At 34.2% G+C, this 14,630-nt stretch overlaps 1 non-coding gene across 1 annotated transcript; it reads right to left on the bottom strand.

Moving 5' to 3' along the window:
• Positions 1-1,506: 1,506 nt before the first annotated feature.
• On the bottom strand, positions 1,507-1,614 carry LOC139903080 (small nucleolar RNA R71). Its single transcript, XR_011777926.1, has one exon. It is a non-coding gene; the product is annotated as a small nucleolar RNA R71 (small nucleolar RNA).
• Between the last annotated feature and the right edge of the window lie 13,016 nt (positions 1,615-14,630).

Consider the following 14,630-nt stretch of genomic DNA (forward strand, 5'->3'; position numbering starts at 1 on the left):
AATAATTAATATATTATTATTAATATAATAATATAGGCCATAGAAATGACGTAGCACAATTAACAGTTAACGGTCGTTAAATAATTAACGATAAAAGATAGCGGAAAAAGTAGGGTCGTGACAGATTTCAAGTGATTGTGTTTCTAGTCTAAGTTGGTTTTCAATTGACCTTTGTTCATCATAGTGGTGTTTGACTATCTTAGGTGACTTTGATGGTTGAAGGCTTTTAAGTGATTTCAACCCAAGCATAATCTCAATAATCAACTCATATATTCTTTGATCTTAGGATACCAAGCTTATGTGAATTTTCTAAAGTATAATTTGATTAAGAACATTTACTAGTTCAAACAACTTACGTGATATCAATTTGGGTAAAATAAGGGCCATCCAAGCATAGAGAGGATTACATAAGTGAACACTTTTTGTCTTATTAATTTAATCTCATTTCTTAATTACTTGTTACTTGTCGCTAGTTAAGTCTAAGTTTGTTTAATTGCAAAGTTTAGTTGTTAGTTAAAATCTCTCGCAAAACCCCCAATCAAACAAATCCCTAGGATAAGTATTAGTTTCAAGTATTCAACTTACACCGCTCTCTCGGGACGAACTTGTTAAGAATACTTACATTAAGTGCTATAATAATTGGGTTTTTAGTGCTCGATAGTTGTGCGTGCTTAATTGTAATATTTACATCTTGTATAAATTTTGAGAGTTATGAATGGTATCCTCACGTCACATCACACTTTCTTGGCGTCACTGCCGGGGAGCGGTTAGCTAAGTTAAGTTGGGTATTTGGTTTAAGCTTTTAGTTATTTGATCCTTTTGTAAGGATTCGTCCTTACAAAAGTTACTTTTATTGTCTTTTTATATATTATTTTGTATTGGATAACCGTTTGTGTTGTCATTGAAGGTTAGGTCTTTTGGTGTATGAGAAGAAGGTCCCAAAAGGATCAAGAGATCACACAACCATTTTCCGACCCTGAAAAACACATACACGGGGTTTATAAGCGTAGAGAAGAACGGGATTTAAGGAAGCATTTTGAGGTTTTGCCATTTTGTTTGATAGAAATGGACGGAGAAGAAGAGGGTAATCCACATGTTAATGTTGATCCGGTGAATGATGAAATTGCAAATGATCCAAACGACACTCCAATGTGGAATGTTAGGTTGGTGGCACAAACGGTTGTGCCTCCGGCTATTACAAAGCCACCAATTGAAGCTAGATAATTGGAAAATCGAGGGTAACTTTTTCACGATGATCAAGGATAGGTTCTTTCACGGGTTAATAGATGAGAATCCTTTCGAACACATTCAACACTTTAACGATATTTGTGACATCTATAAAACCAAAAACGTCTCCGATGACGCTTTTAAGCTAAGGGCATTCCCCTTCACGCTTGAAGGAGAAGCAAAAGCTTGGTTAAGGAATTTGCCATTCGATTCTATTAGATCTTTTCAAGATTTAAACGATGCATTTATCAATCACTTTTCCCCACCTTCAAAGGTGGAACGGTTAAGAATGGAAATCAATGGGTTCACACAACGGGGAGATGAGTCTTTGTATGATGCGTGGGTGTGTTTCAAGAAGTTATTAAGAGCTTGCCCACCGCATGGTTTGACAAAGAAGGGGTACATCAACACGTTCTACAGGGGTACTAATGCTTTGACTAAGCAATATCTTGATTCATCTTCGGGTGGAGTGTTTATGTACAAATCACCCAATGCGGCCGAAATTTTACTAGAGGACATCTCGGTTAATACATATGAATGGGCACCTTCACCAAGAGAATTGACAAAGAAGAGTATAGCTCAAGTGGAGAGCGAAGATGGGCAAATTGCCTTAGCAAGCTTGAACAATCAATTTCAAATGTATGGAAAAGAGTTGAAGAAGCTACAACAATCGATAGTCGCGATGCAAGTCAGTTGTCAAAGGTGTGAGGGACCACACCTCACCAAAAATTGTCCCCAAATCAATCAATGCAACCACATTGAGTTGGACGACATTCCTATGAATTCGGATGCTCACGTGAACTATGTGAGTAATCAAAACTTTCAAAGGGGAGGAACTTCAAACCAAGGCAACAATTATTATCAATCGAACAATAACTACTACAACCCTAACCAAAAACAAGTGTCGTTCAACACTCAAACCAATGCACCACCCGGATTCACCAACCAAAACCGAAACCAAGGTTACAACTCCAATTATAACCAAAACCGAGGAAACAACTTCCAATCCCACAACCAACAAAATTACAACAATCAATCTTACAATAACCATTCCAACCCAAGTTACCAAGGAAATCAAATTTATCAAAACCAAGGTTATAGTCAACCACAAAATAACCAAGGTTACATTCAACAAAACCAACAAAATCAACAAAACAACCAACCTTCCCAACCTTCTAAAAGCCTAGAGGAGATGATGCAAACTTATATCAACAAGGTGGAATCAACCAAAGCGTTATTGACAAAGGAAAACGAGTTCTTGAAACAACAAATTCGACACAACCAAGCCTCATTCCAAAACCTTGAGAGCACCGTTGGGAGACTTTCAAGCCAAGTTGCCGAAAGACCTCAAGGCACCTTGCCATCCAACACTCAAGTTAACACAAACACCAACTACAATAATAACCGGAGCAACCAACAAAATCAAAATCACAACAACACTAGAGTTATTCAAATCGAGAGCAACACTACCAATCAAAACACCAACCAAGCAAGTTCATCAAATCCTAGCAACAACTACACTCAAGTGAATTCAATTGCTTCAATGGAAGAGGAGGATCAAACCAAATCCCCTCAAGTTTTTGCATTCGATGTTGAAGAAGGAGATCTTAATTTGGATGAAGCTTTGGGTATGGGTACAATTGACCTCGGGGTGTTCAAGTTCTCGGATGATTCAGAAGTAGCGGAATTTATTCCATATCAAGTGAAAAGTGTTATGACGATGGAAGCTACTGAGTTGATTGAAGTTATACGAGTTGTATACGAAATAGTTATATTTTTATTGCGAAAAAATATTAAATACGATACAATTTTACCCAAGTTATTTATTTATTTATAGAGTGGATATACCCAAACCTTGCTACAACACTATAGGCAGTGTACCTAATCGTAGAGTAGTGTAGTTTTTAGTAAGTCCGGTTCGTTCCGCAGGGAGCTAGCCAAGTTTAACGCTATATTTTTTTTAAACTATATTTGTGTATATATATATATATATATATATATATATATATATATATATATATATATATATATATATATATAAGTAGTATTATTATTATTATAAAAGGGGGTTTTTACCGTTTAATGACCGGTTTGTCGATATTAAGTTCTAATTAAAAATAAATATAACTTAATTTAAAGCGTAAAGTAAATGACGATAAATAAAAATGCGATAAAACAAAAGTACAATAATTAAAAGTGCAATAATTTAAAGTACGATAAATAAAATGACGATAAATAAAAATGCAATGAGATATAAATTAAGAGAATTATGCTTATTTAAACTTCCGTAATCATGATGTTTGACGTGTTGATTTTAATTTACTATCATGGTTTAATTGTCCTTTGTCTTGGATTATTCGATATGTCCATATGGTTTTGTCCATAATAGTCCATCAGTCATAATTATAAAGTGCGAGAGTCTTCGCCAAATTATCCTTATACCCGAAGTCAAATATTTTAACTAATTGGGTATTCGAACTGTAACAAGGTCTTAATACTTTGTTTAATGAATACACCAGGTTATCGACTGCGTGTAGTCCAAGGTTTTAATACTTTGTTAACAATTACACCAATTACCCTTGAATGTAATCCACCCCTATTTCAACGAGTCCATTTACTATTAATCTATCCCCGTGTCCGGTAAAATGAACAATTATTGGTATTTATAGATATCCCGTCCACCGTACCCGATTAAGCGTATGCGGTTATTTATATATACGTCAAATTGTAACCTTTATATTAAATTAACAAGATATCATTTAGTTAATTAAATATATGCCCATTAATAGCCCATAGTCCAATTTTCACAAGTGTCGTTCTTTTGTTCAAACCCCAATTATGGTCCAAAGCCCAATTACCCAATCTTAATATTTAGCCCAACATCACGATTACTTCGATTTAAATAAGCATAATAATAACTTAGCTACTAGACATTAATTTAAAAAGGTTGAACATAACTTACAATGAGTATTAATAGCGTAGCATTACACGGACAGAGTTTCGACTTACAAACTTAAAACATTCGCCACTATAACCTTATTATTATTAAACTTAAATTAAAATTGAAATTATAAAATATAAATATATATATATATCGTATATGATATGAGAAAGGAAAAGAAAAAGGTGTGTTGAATCGATCAGAATGCGCGGCCTTTTATAGGCCCACTTTGAACTGTTGAGCTCCGCGAGTGCGGAGGTTTTCTTCATCACAGCTCCGCGAGTGCAGAGGTATGGATTCCAGCTCATCTCTTTGAGTTAAACGTGGGCTGCTTATAAATATAATATATAATAATATATATAATTTATTATATATTATATTATATTCTTGTGCATAGTTGACTTGTAATTTTTGGTCCGTTGCGTCGCGCGCTGAAAGTTGGTTCATGTCTCGGTTCTAGATTTTTGAACGCCTTTTTGTACGATTTAATATCTTGTACTTTGCATTTCACGGCTTGTACTCTTGTAATTTTTAGACGTTTCTCATCAATAATTTGAACCACTTGGATTGTACTTTGTACTTTTTAGCTTTTTGGTCATTTGCGTCTTCAATTCGTCGAATCTGTCTTTTGTCTTCACCTTTTATTATTTAAATGAATATAACTTGTAAATAGAACAACTGCAACTAAAAGCTTGTCTTTCTTGAAGGATAATGCTATGAAATATATGTTCGTTTTTAGCATTATTAAATATTCCCACACTTGAGCGTTGCTTGTCCTCAAGCAATATAGATCTTGAATAAAACTTTACTAGAATCACTTCTTTATTCTTCACACTTTGTACATCAGTGATTTTAATACGGCGGTTATGAACAATGATGGTAACGATGTGGTTTACAGTCCCACATGACTATAAAAATTTAGATCCGTTAGGAAATTGGATCTTTATAAAAATATTTGATCTTTTGAAAATTCAATCTAGTTTTTACCCTAGATAAGTTTTCCGGAATAACCCTTCACCGGTGTTTGCAAATTATTTTTGTGGGTTTCGTGGGTTTCAGATTTGAAAATTTTAGCTCAAAACATATGGTTTTGTGTCACCCACTTGCTAACCTTGTATTGGGAAAGCAACACGTCCAATATACTTGCTCTGTATATTACCTTTTGGTAAACTACCGTCCGATTGTAAAGGAAAGCGTTGAACAAACAACTGTTAAGGCAATGTCCCGTGACATGCTTTTGATTATGGTCTATATCGTGTCGGATGCAATTACTATCCTTGGTAGGAGCAATAGTAAAGATCACCCTATAGTTTTTCGGTCTGGCACAAGGTCCTGTCTTTGACCATGCTATGCAACCACCGTTCTTACAGTTGACACCCGATTTTGTTCAGGTGACCTAATGAATTCCGGTGAATTCTTAGGATTTTACGTTCAATGGTAATGAACGCATTAAAAATGGGTTTTCAGAAAACAAATCGGTTTGTAATTTGATCAAAATATTTTCTCGTTCAAGTTCGAGTTTAGATATCATCAAATTCCATGAGTTTGAATTCTCAATCTTTAAAGTCAATCTCAAGGATTGAGTAATATCAGGCTTGAAAGCTGATTTTTGATCTTTTAAGGAGATTATCCTTTCTGGAGATCTGATTCATTAGTCTTATAAGCTAATTTGCACGGTGCCCCCCATTGTACGAGACAGATCCTCTCATGGTTAGGATAAGTTTGACCACTTGGAGACCCTGTTTGATGCTGAGGTCCTTGGATTTCCAGCTAATTTTCGAGAAAACTTTTCAAGGTTTTTGTAGACTCTACAACTGGTCTGGACGACAACTTCCTGACCTAAATCAAGAAGCGCGTGTCTTTTTCTCGAAAGACTTTACTTCCTTTTAAATCAAGTGGCACATTTCTTTCATATATATTATAAGAAATCAGGTAAAACTGATAAAATTGTCCAAAACAAAAGTATCTTCAATTATTTGTACAAAAAAATGTGATATATGTTCTAAATAACTTGGTAAATTTTTCCCACACTTGGCTTTTATTTTTCTTTCTTTGCCTTTTTATTCTCCTCTATTCCATTTTTTAATGAATTCAAGCGTTTTGGGTTGTTTCTCAATTTATGTCCTTTACGAGGTAAAGACAATTTCGGTATTAACACCTAGTTTTATCGTTCATAAATATGTATAAACATGATTTTGAATTCATTTATTTGAAGAAAAAAATTTAATTTTTTTTACTAGAAGTGGGTAGTCAGTATATAAGACTAGGGCTGTTCTTTATTATCAGAGAGCACTAGATTCTAATACAACTGCTGCGTTACTAGTATTTTTAATGGTAACCAAGTGTTTAAATTAAAATTTTAAAAATCCGAAAGAATTTAACCCCTTCCCACACTTAAGATCTTGCAATGCCCTCATTTGCAAGAAATCAGTAGCAATATAAATTATTGAGGGTGATTAGCGTAGAAAGATGATTAAATTTTACCAAAGTTTCCAAACATATTGTTGTTTGTGTTGAATGATAAATGGTGCACATCATTTGTTCATTCCGTCTGTTGTTACATCACACTTATTTTTCGTTTTGTCATCAAAATTTATAGCTTTTGCTGAACTTAATGCCAGTCTTTGAAAGTGCGCTGTTTTACCCTGTTTTGTACATTTGATAAACTACAAACATACATAATATTTTTATTATATTTTTTTATAAAACCTTTATTTATTAAAACAATTTAAATGAATAAATTTTTTTTAAAAAATTTTGTTTCCTTTTACTTTAGGTAGTTTCGGTATGTTTACCTAGTCTGTCCCTCGACAAAATTTAAAATTTGTCGTTTTTAAAGCGATTGTTTTAAAAGCAAAGATTTTTGGGTTTTTTAATTTAATTTTTTTTTTGGTGTACTTTAGATCAATAATATTAAAAATAATGATAACAAAATTTTTCGCCCCGCCATCGGGTAAAGCAATTTCGGTTCCATAACCTAGTCTTTAACTTACGACGAATTTTAGAAATCATATTTTTAACTTAATGAAATAAAGTACATTTTTATTTTTAAATTCACACCAAACTTAAATTTAAAAGGCATAAAATTAAAAATTCATATTAATATCATTAATATTTTTATACATTAATTTTACAAACTTATATTGAAAATATTAATTTTTAAAATATTTAAAAACTTAAATATATTGATTTAAAAAGATTTACAATATTAATTTAATACTTATATATTAATTTTAAAAACAAGGTAAAAATAAAATTAAAAATCTTTTTGGTCTTTTATCCCACTTTAATCAATCAAATATTATCAGAAATATACGCCCCTCTTTTGGGTAAAGTAATTTCGGCTATATTACCTAGTTTTACTCCTGACGAATTTTTGAAATATTTTGGATTGATTGATTAAAGATATTTATACCTTATGAATAAACGGTAAATTTCGCAGTGATGTAATAAATTTTTGTATGATATCAATAATTTCGGTTTCGCATACCTAATTTTATTGAATATCAATTTAATACTTTATAGCGAACGATTCAGCGTTTATTATCAAAAGGTTAAAAGCAATAAATAAAAACAAATCAAAACTGTACATACTTACCTGTGAGAAAGAATTTTCAGTGACCTGCTTTAGCCAACTCATAGGAGAGTCGTGTGATTTGGTTTTCCATAACTACATAAGCGTAACCTCGGTTCTTCAATAACTTTTCTTCTAAACATATGAACGGTCCTTCTCTGCATAGAGTAACAAAATCGGTATTTAAATATGTTTGATTGTTTGAACATTTACCTTCGTGTGACCATTTTCCGCATTTATGACATCTTTCAAGGTGTCGTGCTCTTCTTTGTTGTTGCGGATTTTGATTTTCCTTTACCAAAATGTGTCTTATGATGATCTTTCATGAGTTCTTTCCTCACTTCATCCATTTTTCCTCTTATGAATGATACTAGTTCACTCGGGAAGATGTTATTATTATGTTTAGTAATCAAAGCGTGTAGTAGTAGACCATGGTTCAGATCAAAGGAATTCTTCATCTCGTGAAACCTAAAAAAGATAAAAATTCAGAATGGAGGGAGAAAACTAGTTCTTTAGGGTCTGCTAGGGAAAGGCCATTCAGATTCCATTCTCGAGAACTACATGAAAATAGAAAACCTAACTCTAACAGAAATATATATTATTCTTAAAAAGACTTGATTCTCCTCACACTTAGTTAGCTGTGGTGTCGAAATTGTGATTAACTTCGTTTTCAATTGGACTATCAACAACTTGTATATCTCTGACTCTTGCTTCAAGCCAATTGTTGATTTCCTCTGTAACTTTCACAAATTCAACTAACATTGCCTTTTCTTTAGGCTACAAATTGGATACTAATTGGTTACATAACTTAAAGTTCCCCTTAATCCTAGCATCTTGAATCCGTTTATAAAGTTTCTTCGTTGAACTATTGAAAACGGGTTCATCTAATTTCGTATCAATAACGGGGTTCTTTGTTATCGGGTTATCATTAGGTGTTTCTTCATCTTCCCCACACATAGGCGTTTTTATAGGTTCAACAGTTTTGGTTGGTGGAGATCTAAACTTTCGGTTCACAAAGGTAACCGATTTGTCACCATCCCTAAGTGTCATTCTACCTTCTCTTATATCAATGAACGCTTCGGTGGTTACTAAAAATGGGCGACCTAAAATTAGAGGAATATCAAGGTCTTCCTCCATATTAATAACTATGAAGTTTGCAACAAAGGTCAAACTTCCCACTTTAACAAGTAAATTATTGGCTATTCCAACTGGGTGTTTAATGGTTTGATCAAATAATTGAACACCTATTCTGGCTGGTCTTAATTTACCCACACCTAATCTTTTGTATAAGGAAAGAGGCATAACGTTTGAACTTGCTCCAAAATCTGCGAGTCCATTATACATAGCACCATCATTAAGCAAGCAAGAAATGATAAATTCACCAGGGTCTCCTACTTTAGTAAGTAGAGTTGGTTTGTTAACCTTTTTCGGGTGATCTTTTCTTGGTTCTTTCACTTCTACTTGAACTTCTTGCTCACATTTTTCTTCGTTTCTTGGAATGGGAGGTTTGTATAGGAATTCTTCTTCATCACTCCAATTTGAAGCTTCCCCGTCTTCCAATTTTGGTTTCTCATATGTTGTTGATAACATATTTATGTTTTCATTCTGAGGGTTTTCTTGAGTGGTGAAATTATGATTAACTTCATTGTCAACTTCCATCGGACCATGTATGTAATGTTTAACTCTGTGACCATTAACTTTAAATTCAATCCCATTTGAATTTATTAACTCTATTGTTCCGTATGGGAAAACTCTTTTGACTATGAATGGTCCAGACCATCTTGATTTCAATTTTTCAGGAAATAGCTTGAATCGTGAATTGAAAAGAAGGACTCTGTCTCCTTCCTTAAATTCTTTTGAACTTTTGATTCTTTTATCATGCCATTTCTTCATTCTTTCTTTATAGATTAACGAATTTTCATATGCTTCATGTCTTAATTCTTCTAATTCGTTTAATTGACTTAACCGTAGACGTTCAGCTTCATGTAAATCAAGATTACATGTCTTCAAAGCCCAAAATGCTTTGTGCTCAATTTCTACTGGAAGGTGACATGCTTTTCCGTAAACGAGTTTAAAAGGTGTGGTTCCAATTGGAGTTTTGTAGGCTGTTCTAAAAGCCCAGAGTGCATCCTCCAATTTCATGGACCATTCCTTCGAATTTGATCCTATGATTTTCTCTAGAATACGTTTTAATGCTCGGTTGGTATTTTCAACTTGTCTACTTGTTTGTGGGTGATAAGCGGTTGAGATTTTATGAGTTACTCCATATCTTTTGAGAACTTTCTCAAGTTGATTGTTACAAAAATGAGTACCCCGATCACTTATTAAAGCTTTCGGTGTTTCAAACCTTGCAAAAAGACGTTTTAAGAAGTTGACTACAACTCGTGCATCGTTAGTTGGGAGAGCTTGTGCTTCCGCCCATTTAGATACATAATCAATGGCAACGAGAATGTAAAGATTATTATGCGATTTTGGAAATGGACCCATAAAGTCAATACCCCAAACGTCAAATACTTCACATACTTGAATGACATTTTGTGGTATTTCATCACGTTGACTTATTTTTCCGGCCCTTTGACAAGCATCATAGGATTTACAAAGAAGGTGTGCGTCTTTGAAAATTGTAGGCCAATAGAATCCAGCGTCGTAAACTTTCCTTGCTGTGTGTTGAGGCCCATAATGCCCTCCTGTTGGTCCTGTGTGACAATGATTTAAGATTTGACTAGCTTCATCCCCGAATACACATCGGCAGATTATTCCATCGGGACAACTTTTAAACAAATGTGGATCTTCCCAAAAATAGTGTTTTATATCACTAAAGAATTTCTTTCGTTTTTGGTATGACAACCCTTTTTCAAGGAATCCACATACTAAGTAGTTTGCATAGTATGCAAACCATGGAATTTCATTATAATTGATCTTCAAAAGATATTCATCAGGAAAGTTATCTTGTATGGCTGATTCGTTTAGAACTTCTAATTCAGGATTTTCAAGACGGGAAAGATGATCAGCGGCGAGATTTTATGCTCCCTTTTTGTCTCGGATTTCAATCTCGAACTCTTGTAAGAGTAAGATCCAACGGATTAATCGTGGTTTGGCATCTTGTTTCAAAAATAGGTATCTAAGAGCAGAATGGTCAGTATAGACCACCGTTTTTGCTAGAACGAGATATGAACGAAATTTGTCAAAAGCAAAGACAATAGCAAGGAGTTCTTTTTCAGTAGTTATGTAATTCGTTTGTGCTCCTTGTAATGTCTTACTAGCGTAATAGATAGGTTGAAATCATTTTTCAATCTTTTGTCCTAAAACGGCTCCCATTGCAAAATCACTTGCATCGCACATGAGTTCAAATGGTAGATTCCAATTTGGAGTTATCATGATCGGCACATTAGTGAGTTTTTCTTTAAGAATATTAAAAGATTTGATGCATTCATCCGAAAAGATAAATGGAGCATCCTTTTCTAGGAGTTTATTCATAGGAGTGGCAATTTTAGAAAAATCTTTTATGAAACGTCGGTAAAAACCGGCATGCCCTAGAAAACTCCTAACTCCTCTAACATTGGTGGGATGTGGAAGTTTAACAATTACATCTACTTTAACTCTATCCACTTCAATTCCTTTATTTGAGATTTTATGACCGAGAACGATGCCTTCTTTAACCATGAAATGGCATTTCTCCCAATTAAGTATTAGATTTGATTGTTCGCATCTAATAAGCATTCGTTCAAGATTAACTAGACATCATTCAAAAGTATCACCGAAGATTGAAAAGTCATCCATAAAAACTTCCATGCATTCTTCTATCATGTCTTGAAAAATCGCCATCATGCACCTTTGAAAGGTTGCAGGGGCATTGCAAAGTCCAAATGACATGCGTTTGTAAGCAAAAGTACCATAAGGGCACGTGAACGTGGTTTTCTCTTGGTCCTCGGGTTCTATTGGAATTTGAAAATATTCGAAAAACCGTCAAGAAAACAATAGTAACTATTCCCAGCTAACCTTTCCAACATTTGATCAATGAAAGGTAAGTGAAAGTGATCTTTTCTGGTGGCGTCATTTAATTTTCTATAATCAATACAAACGCGCCATCCTGTTACAGTCCTAGTAGGAATAAGCTCATTTTTTTCATTTGTGATGACAGTCATGCCACCCTTCTTAGGCACGCATTGAACTGGGCTTACCCATGGACTATCAGAGATTGGATAAATTAAACCTGCATCTAGCAGTTTAATAATTTCTTTCTTAACAACATTTTGCATATTAGGATTTAGTCTTCGTTGGCATTGCACATAGGTTTTATGGTTTTCTTCCATAAGGATTTTATGTGTACAATACGAAGGACTTATGCCTTTAATGTCATGAATCTTCCATGCAATAGCTGGTTTATGAGCTTTTAGCACAGAAATGAGTTGAGATTTTTCATTTTCAGTAAGAGAAGACGATATTATTACAGGTAATTCAGATTCACCATGTAAATAAGCGTATTCCAAATGGTTTGGAAGTTGCTTTAACTCTAATGTCGGTGGTTCTTCTATCGATTATTTGTATTGATATCTGTCTTCTTCTTTTAGCATTTGACTTTCTTCTGTTGTTAGTTCGTAATCATTAGCTATGAGTGTAGCTAACATTTCAGCTTCATCAATTGGTTCAGTTCCTTCTCCTAAAGAACATTCTCCTGTTCCTTGTAATTTTGGAAATTCTTCTAACAATTCTGCTTGTGAATCTATATTTGAATATAATAACATGTATCATCTGCAGATTGCGTTTGTTGCATGGCTCTATCCACAGAAAAGGTAACACTCTCGTCCTCTATACTTAGGGTCAGTTTCTTACCAGACACGTCTATTATTGCTTTAGCCGTGTTTAAGAATGCTCTTCCTAATATAATAGGAACTCGAGAATCTTCTTCTATGTCCAGAATAACAAAATCTACTGGAAATACTAAAGTACCAACTTTAACTAGCATGTTTTCCATTATCCCTCTAGGAAATTTTATTGATCGATCGGCTAGTTGTATGCTTATTCGTGTTGGTTTTAATTCTCCGAGGTCAAGTTTAGTGTATAATGAATATGGCATTAAATTTATACTAGCACCTAAATCTGCCAATGCTTTTATTGAACTAAGACTACCCAGAAAACATGGAATTATGAAACTTCCTGGATCTGATAATTTTTCTGGTATCTTATTCAACAACACTGCAGAACAATTAGCATTCATAGTAACAGCCGAGATTTCTTCTATTTTCTTTCTGTTTGTGATTAGATCTTTCAGAAATTTAGCATATCTAGGTATTCCTGAAATCACATCAATGAAACGAAGATTGACATTTATTTGTTTAAACATATCCAAGAATTTGGATTGCTCGGCTTCAAGTCTTTCTTGTCTTATTTTACTCGGGTAAGGAAGTGGTGGTTGGTATGTTTTAACATAAGGTTTAGCCTTAACTATGTTATCTTCATTAACCTTTTCAACTACCGATTCTGATTCCTTTTCTTGCTCAGGTTGTGGTGCCTGTGTAGTAGGAATAGAGTCATCAGAAATTACAGGTATTTCAGGTGGTTTAAGTGTAATACCACTTCTTGTGGTAATGGCTTTAGCTGTTTTATTTCGGGGGTTAGCATTTGTATCGCTAGGTAGACTCCCCGGTTTTCTTTCACCTATCAACCGTGCTAGGTTACTCACTTCTTGTTCCAAATTTTGAATTGAAGCTTGTTGTATTCTAAATGCTTATGCATTTTGTTCATTGGTTTGTTTTTGAGATGTGAAAAACTGCATTTGAGATTCAACTAGCTTCGACATCATATCTTCTAAATTTGGCTTTTTATCATCGATTTGTGGTGGTTTAATTGGAAAAATAGGTCTTTGTTGGTTGTAAGTATTATTAGATACTTGTTGATTGCTAGGACCTTGTTGGTTGTTGTATGGAACATTTCGGTTATAATTCTGATTTTGATTGTAGTTTGGTCTTGGTGGTTGATAATTATTCTGATAATTATTTCCAGGCCTTTGGTTCATGTATGAAACATTCTCTCTTTGTTCCATTATTTGTTCAATACTATGACAATCTTTTGTCAAATGTGGTCCTCCACACTGCTCACAACTAATTCGTATTGCGTGAATATCTTTAGTCATCTTTTCCATTCGTCTCTCGAAACCATCTAACTTTGCGGAAATGGAATCAAAGTCATGGCTAGAATCGGCTCTAGCCGCTTTAGATGATCTAACGATATCTTTTTCTTGATGCCACTCATGTGAGTGGGAAGTAGTGTTATCAATAATTTTGTAAGATTCAGTTGCGGTTTTCTTCATAATGGAACCACCAGCTGCTATATCGATGTCTTTTCGTGTAGTTATGTCGCATCCTTGGTAGAATATTTGTACTATTTGATAAGTGTCTAAACCATGTTGCGGACATCCTCTTAACAACTTTCCAAATCTTGTCCACGCCTCATATAGAGTTTCATTTGGCTTTTGCGTGAACGTAACAATTTCTCCTTGAAGTCTCACAGCTTTAGATGCCGGAAAGAATTGTTTAAGAAAATTTTCAACTAAGACATCCCATGTATCAATCGCCCCTTCAGGTAACGATTCTAACCAATCTTTGGCTTCTCCCTTTAAAGTCCAGGGAAATAACATGAGATAGATCTGTTCATCCTCAACTTCTCTGATTTTGAATAGAGTACAGATCCTATTAAAAGTTCGAAGATGTTCGTTTGGATCTTCCTTCGGCGCACCACTAAATTGGCATTGATTAGTTACCATGTGTAGGATTTGTCCTTTGATTTTATAATTTGGCGCATTAATGTCTGGTTGAGTAATTGCGTGACCTTGGCCAGTGCGTTTAGCCCTCATTCGGTCTTCCATACTTAGAGGTTCCAGATTTTCCA

The sequence above is a fragment of the Rutidosis leptorrhynchoides genome, chromosome 3, assembly GCF_046630445.1.
Source record: "Rutidosis leptorrhynchoides isolate AG116_Rl617_1_P2 chromosome 3, CSIRO_AGI_Rlap_v1, whole genome shotgun sequence".
NCBI lineage: Eukaryota > Viridiplantae > Streptophyta > Magnoliopsida > Asterales > Asteraceae > Rutidosis > Rutidosis leptorrhynchoides.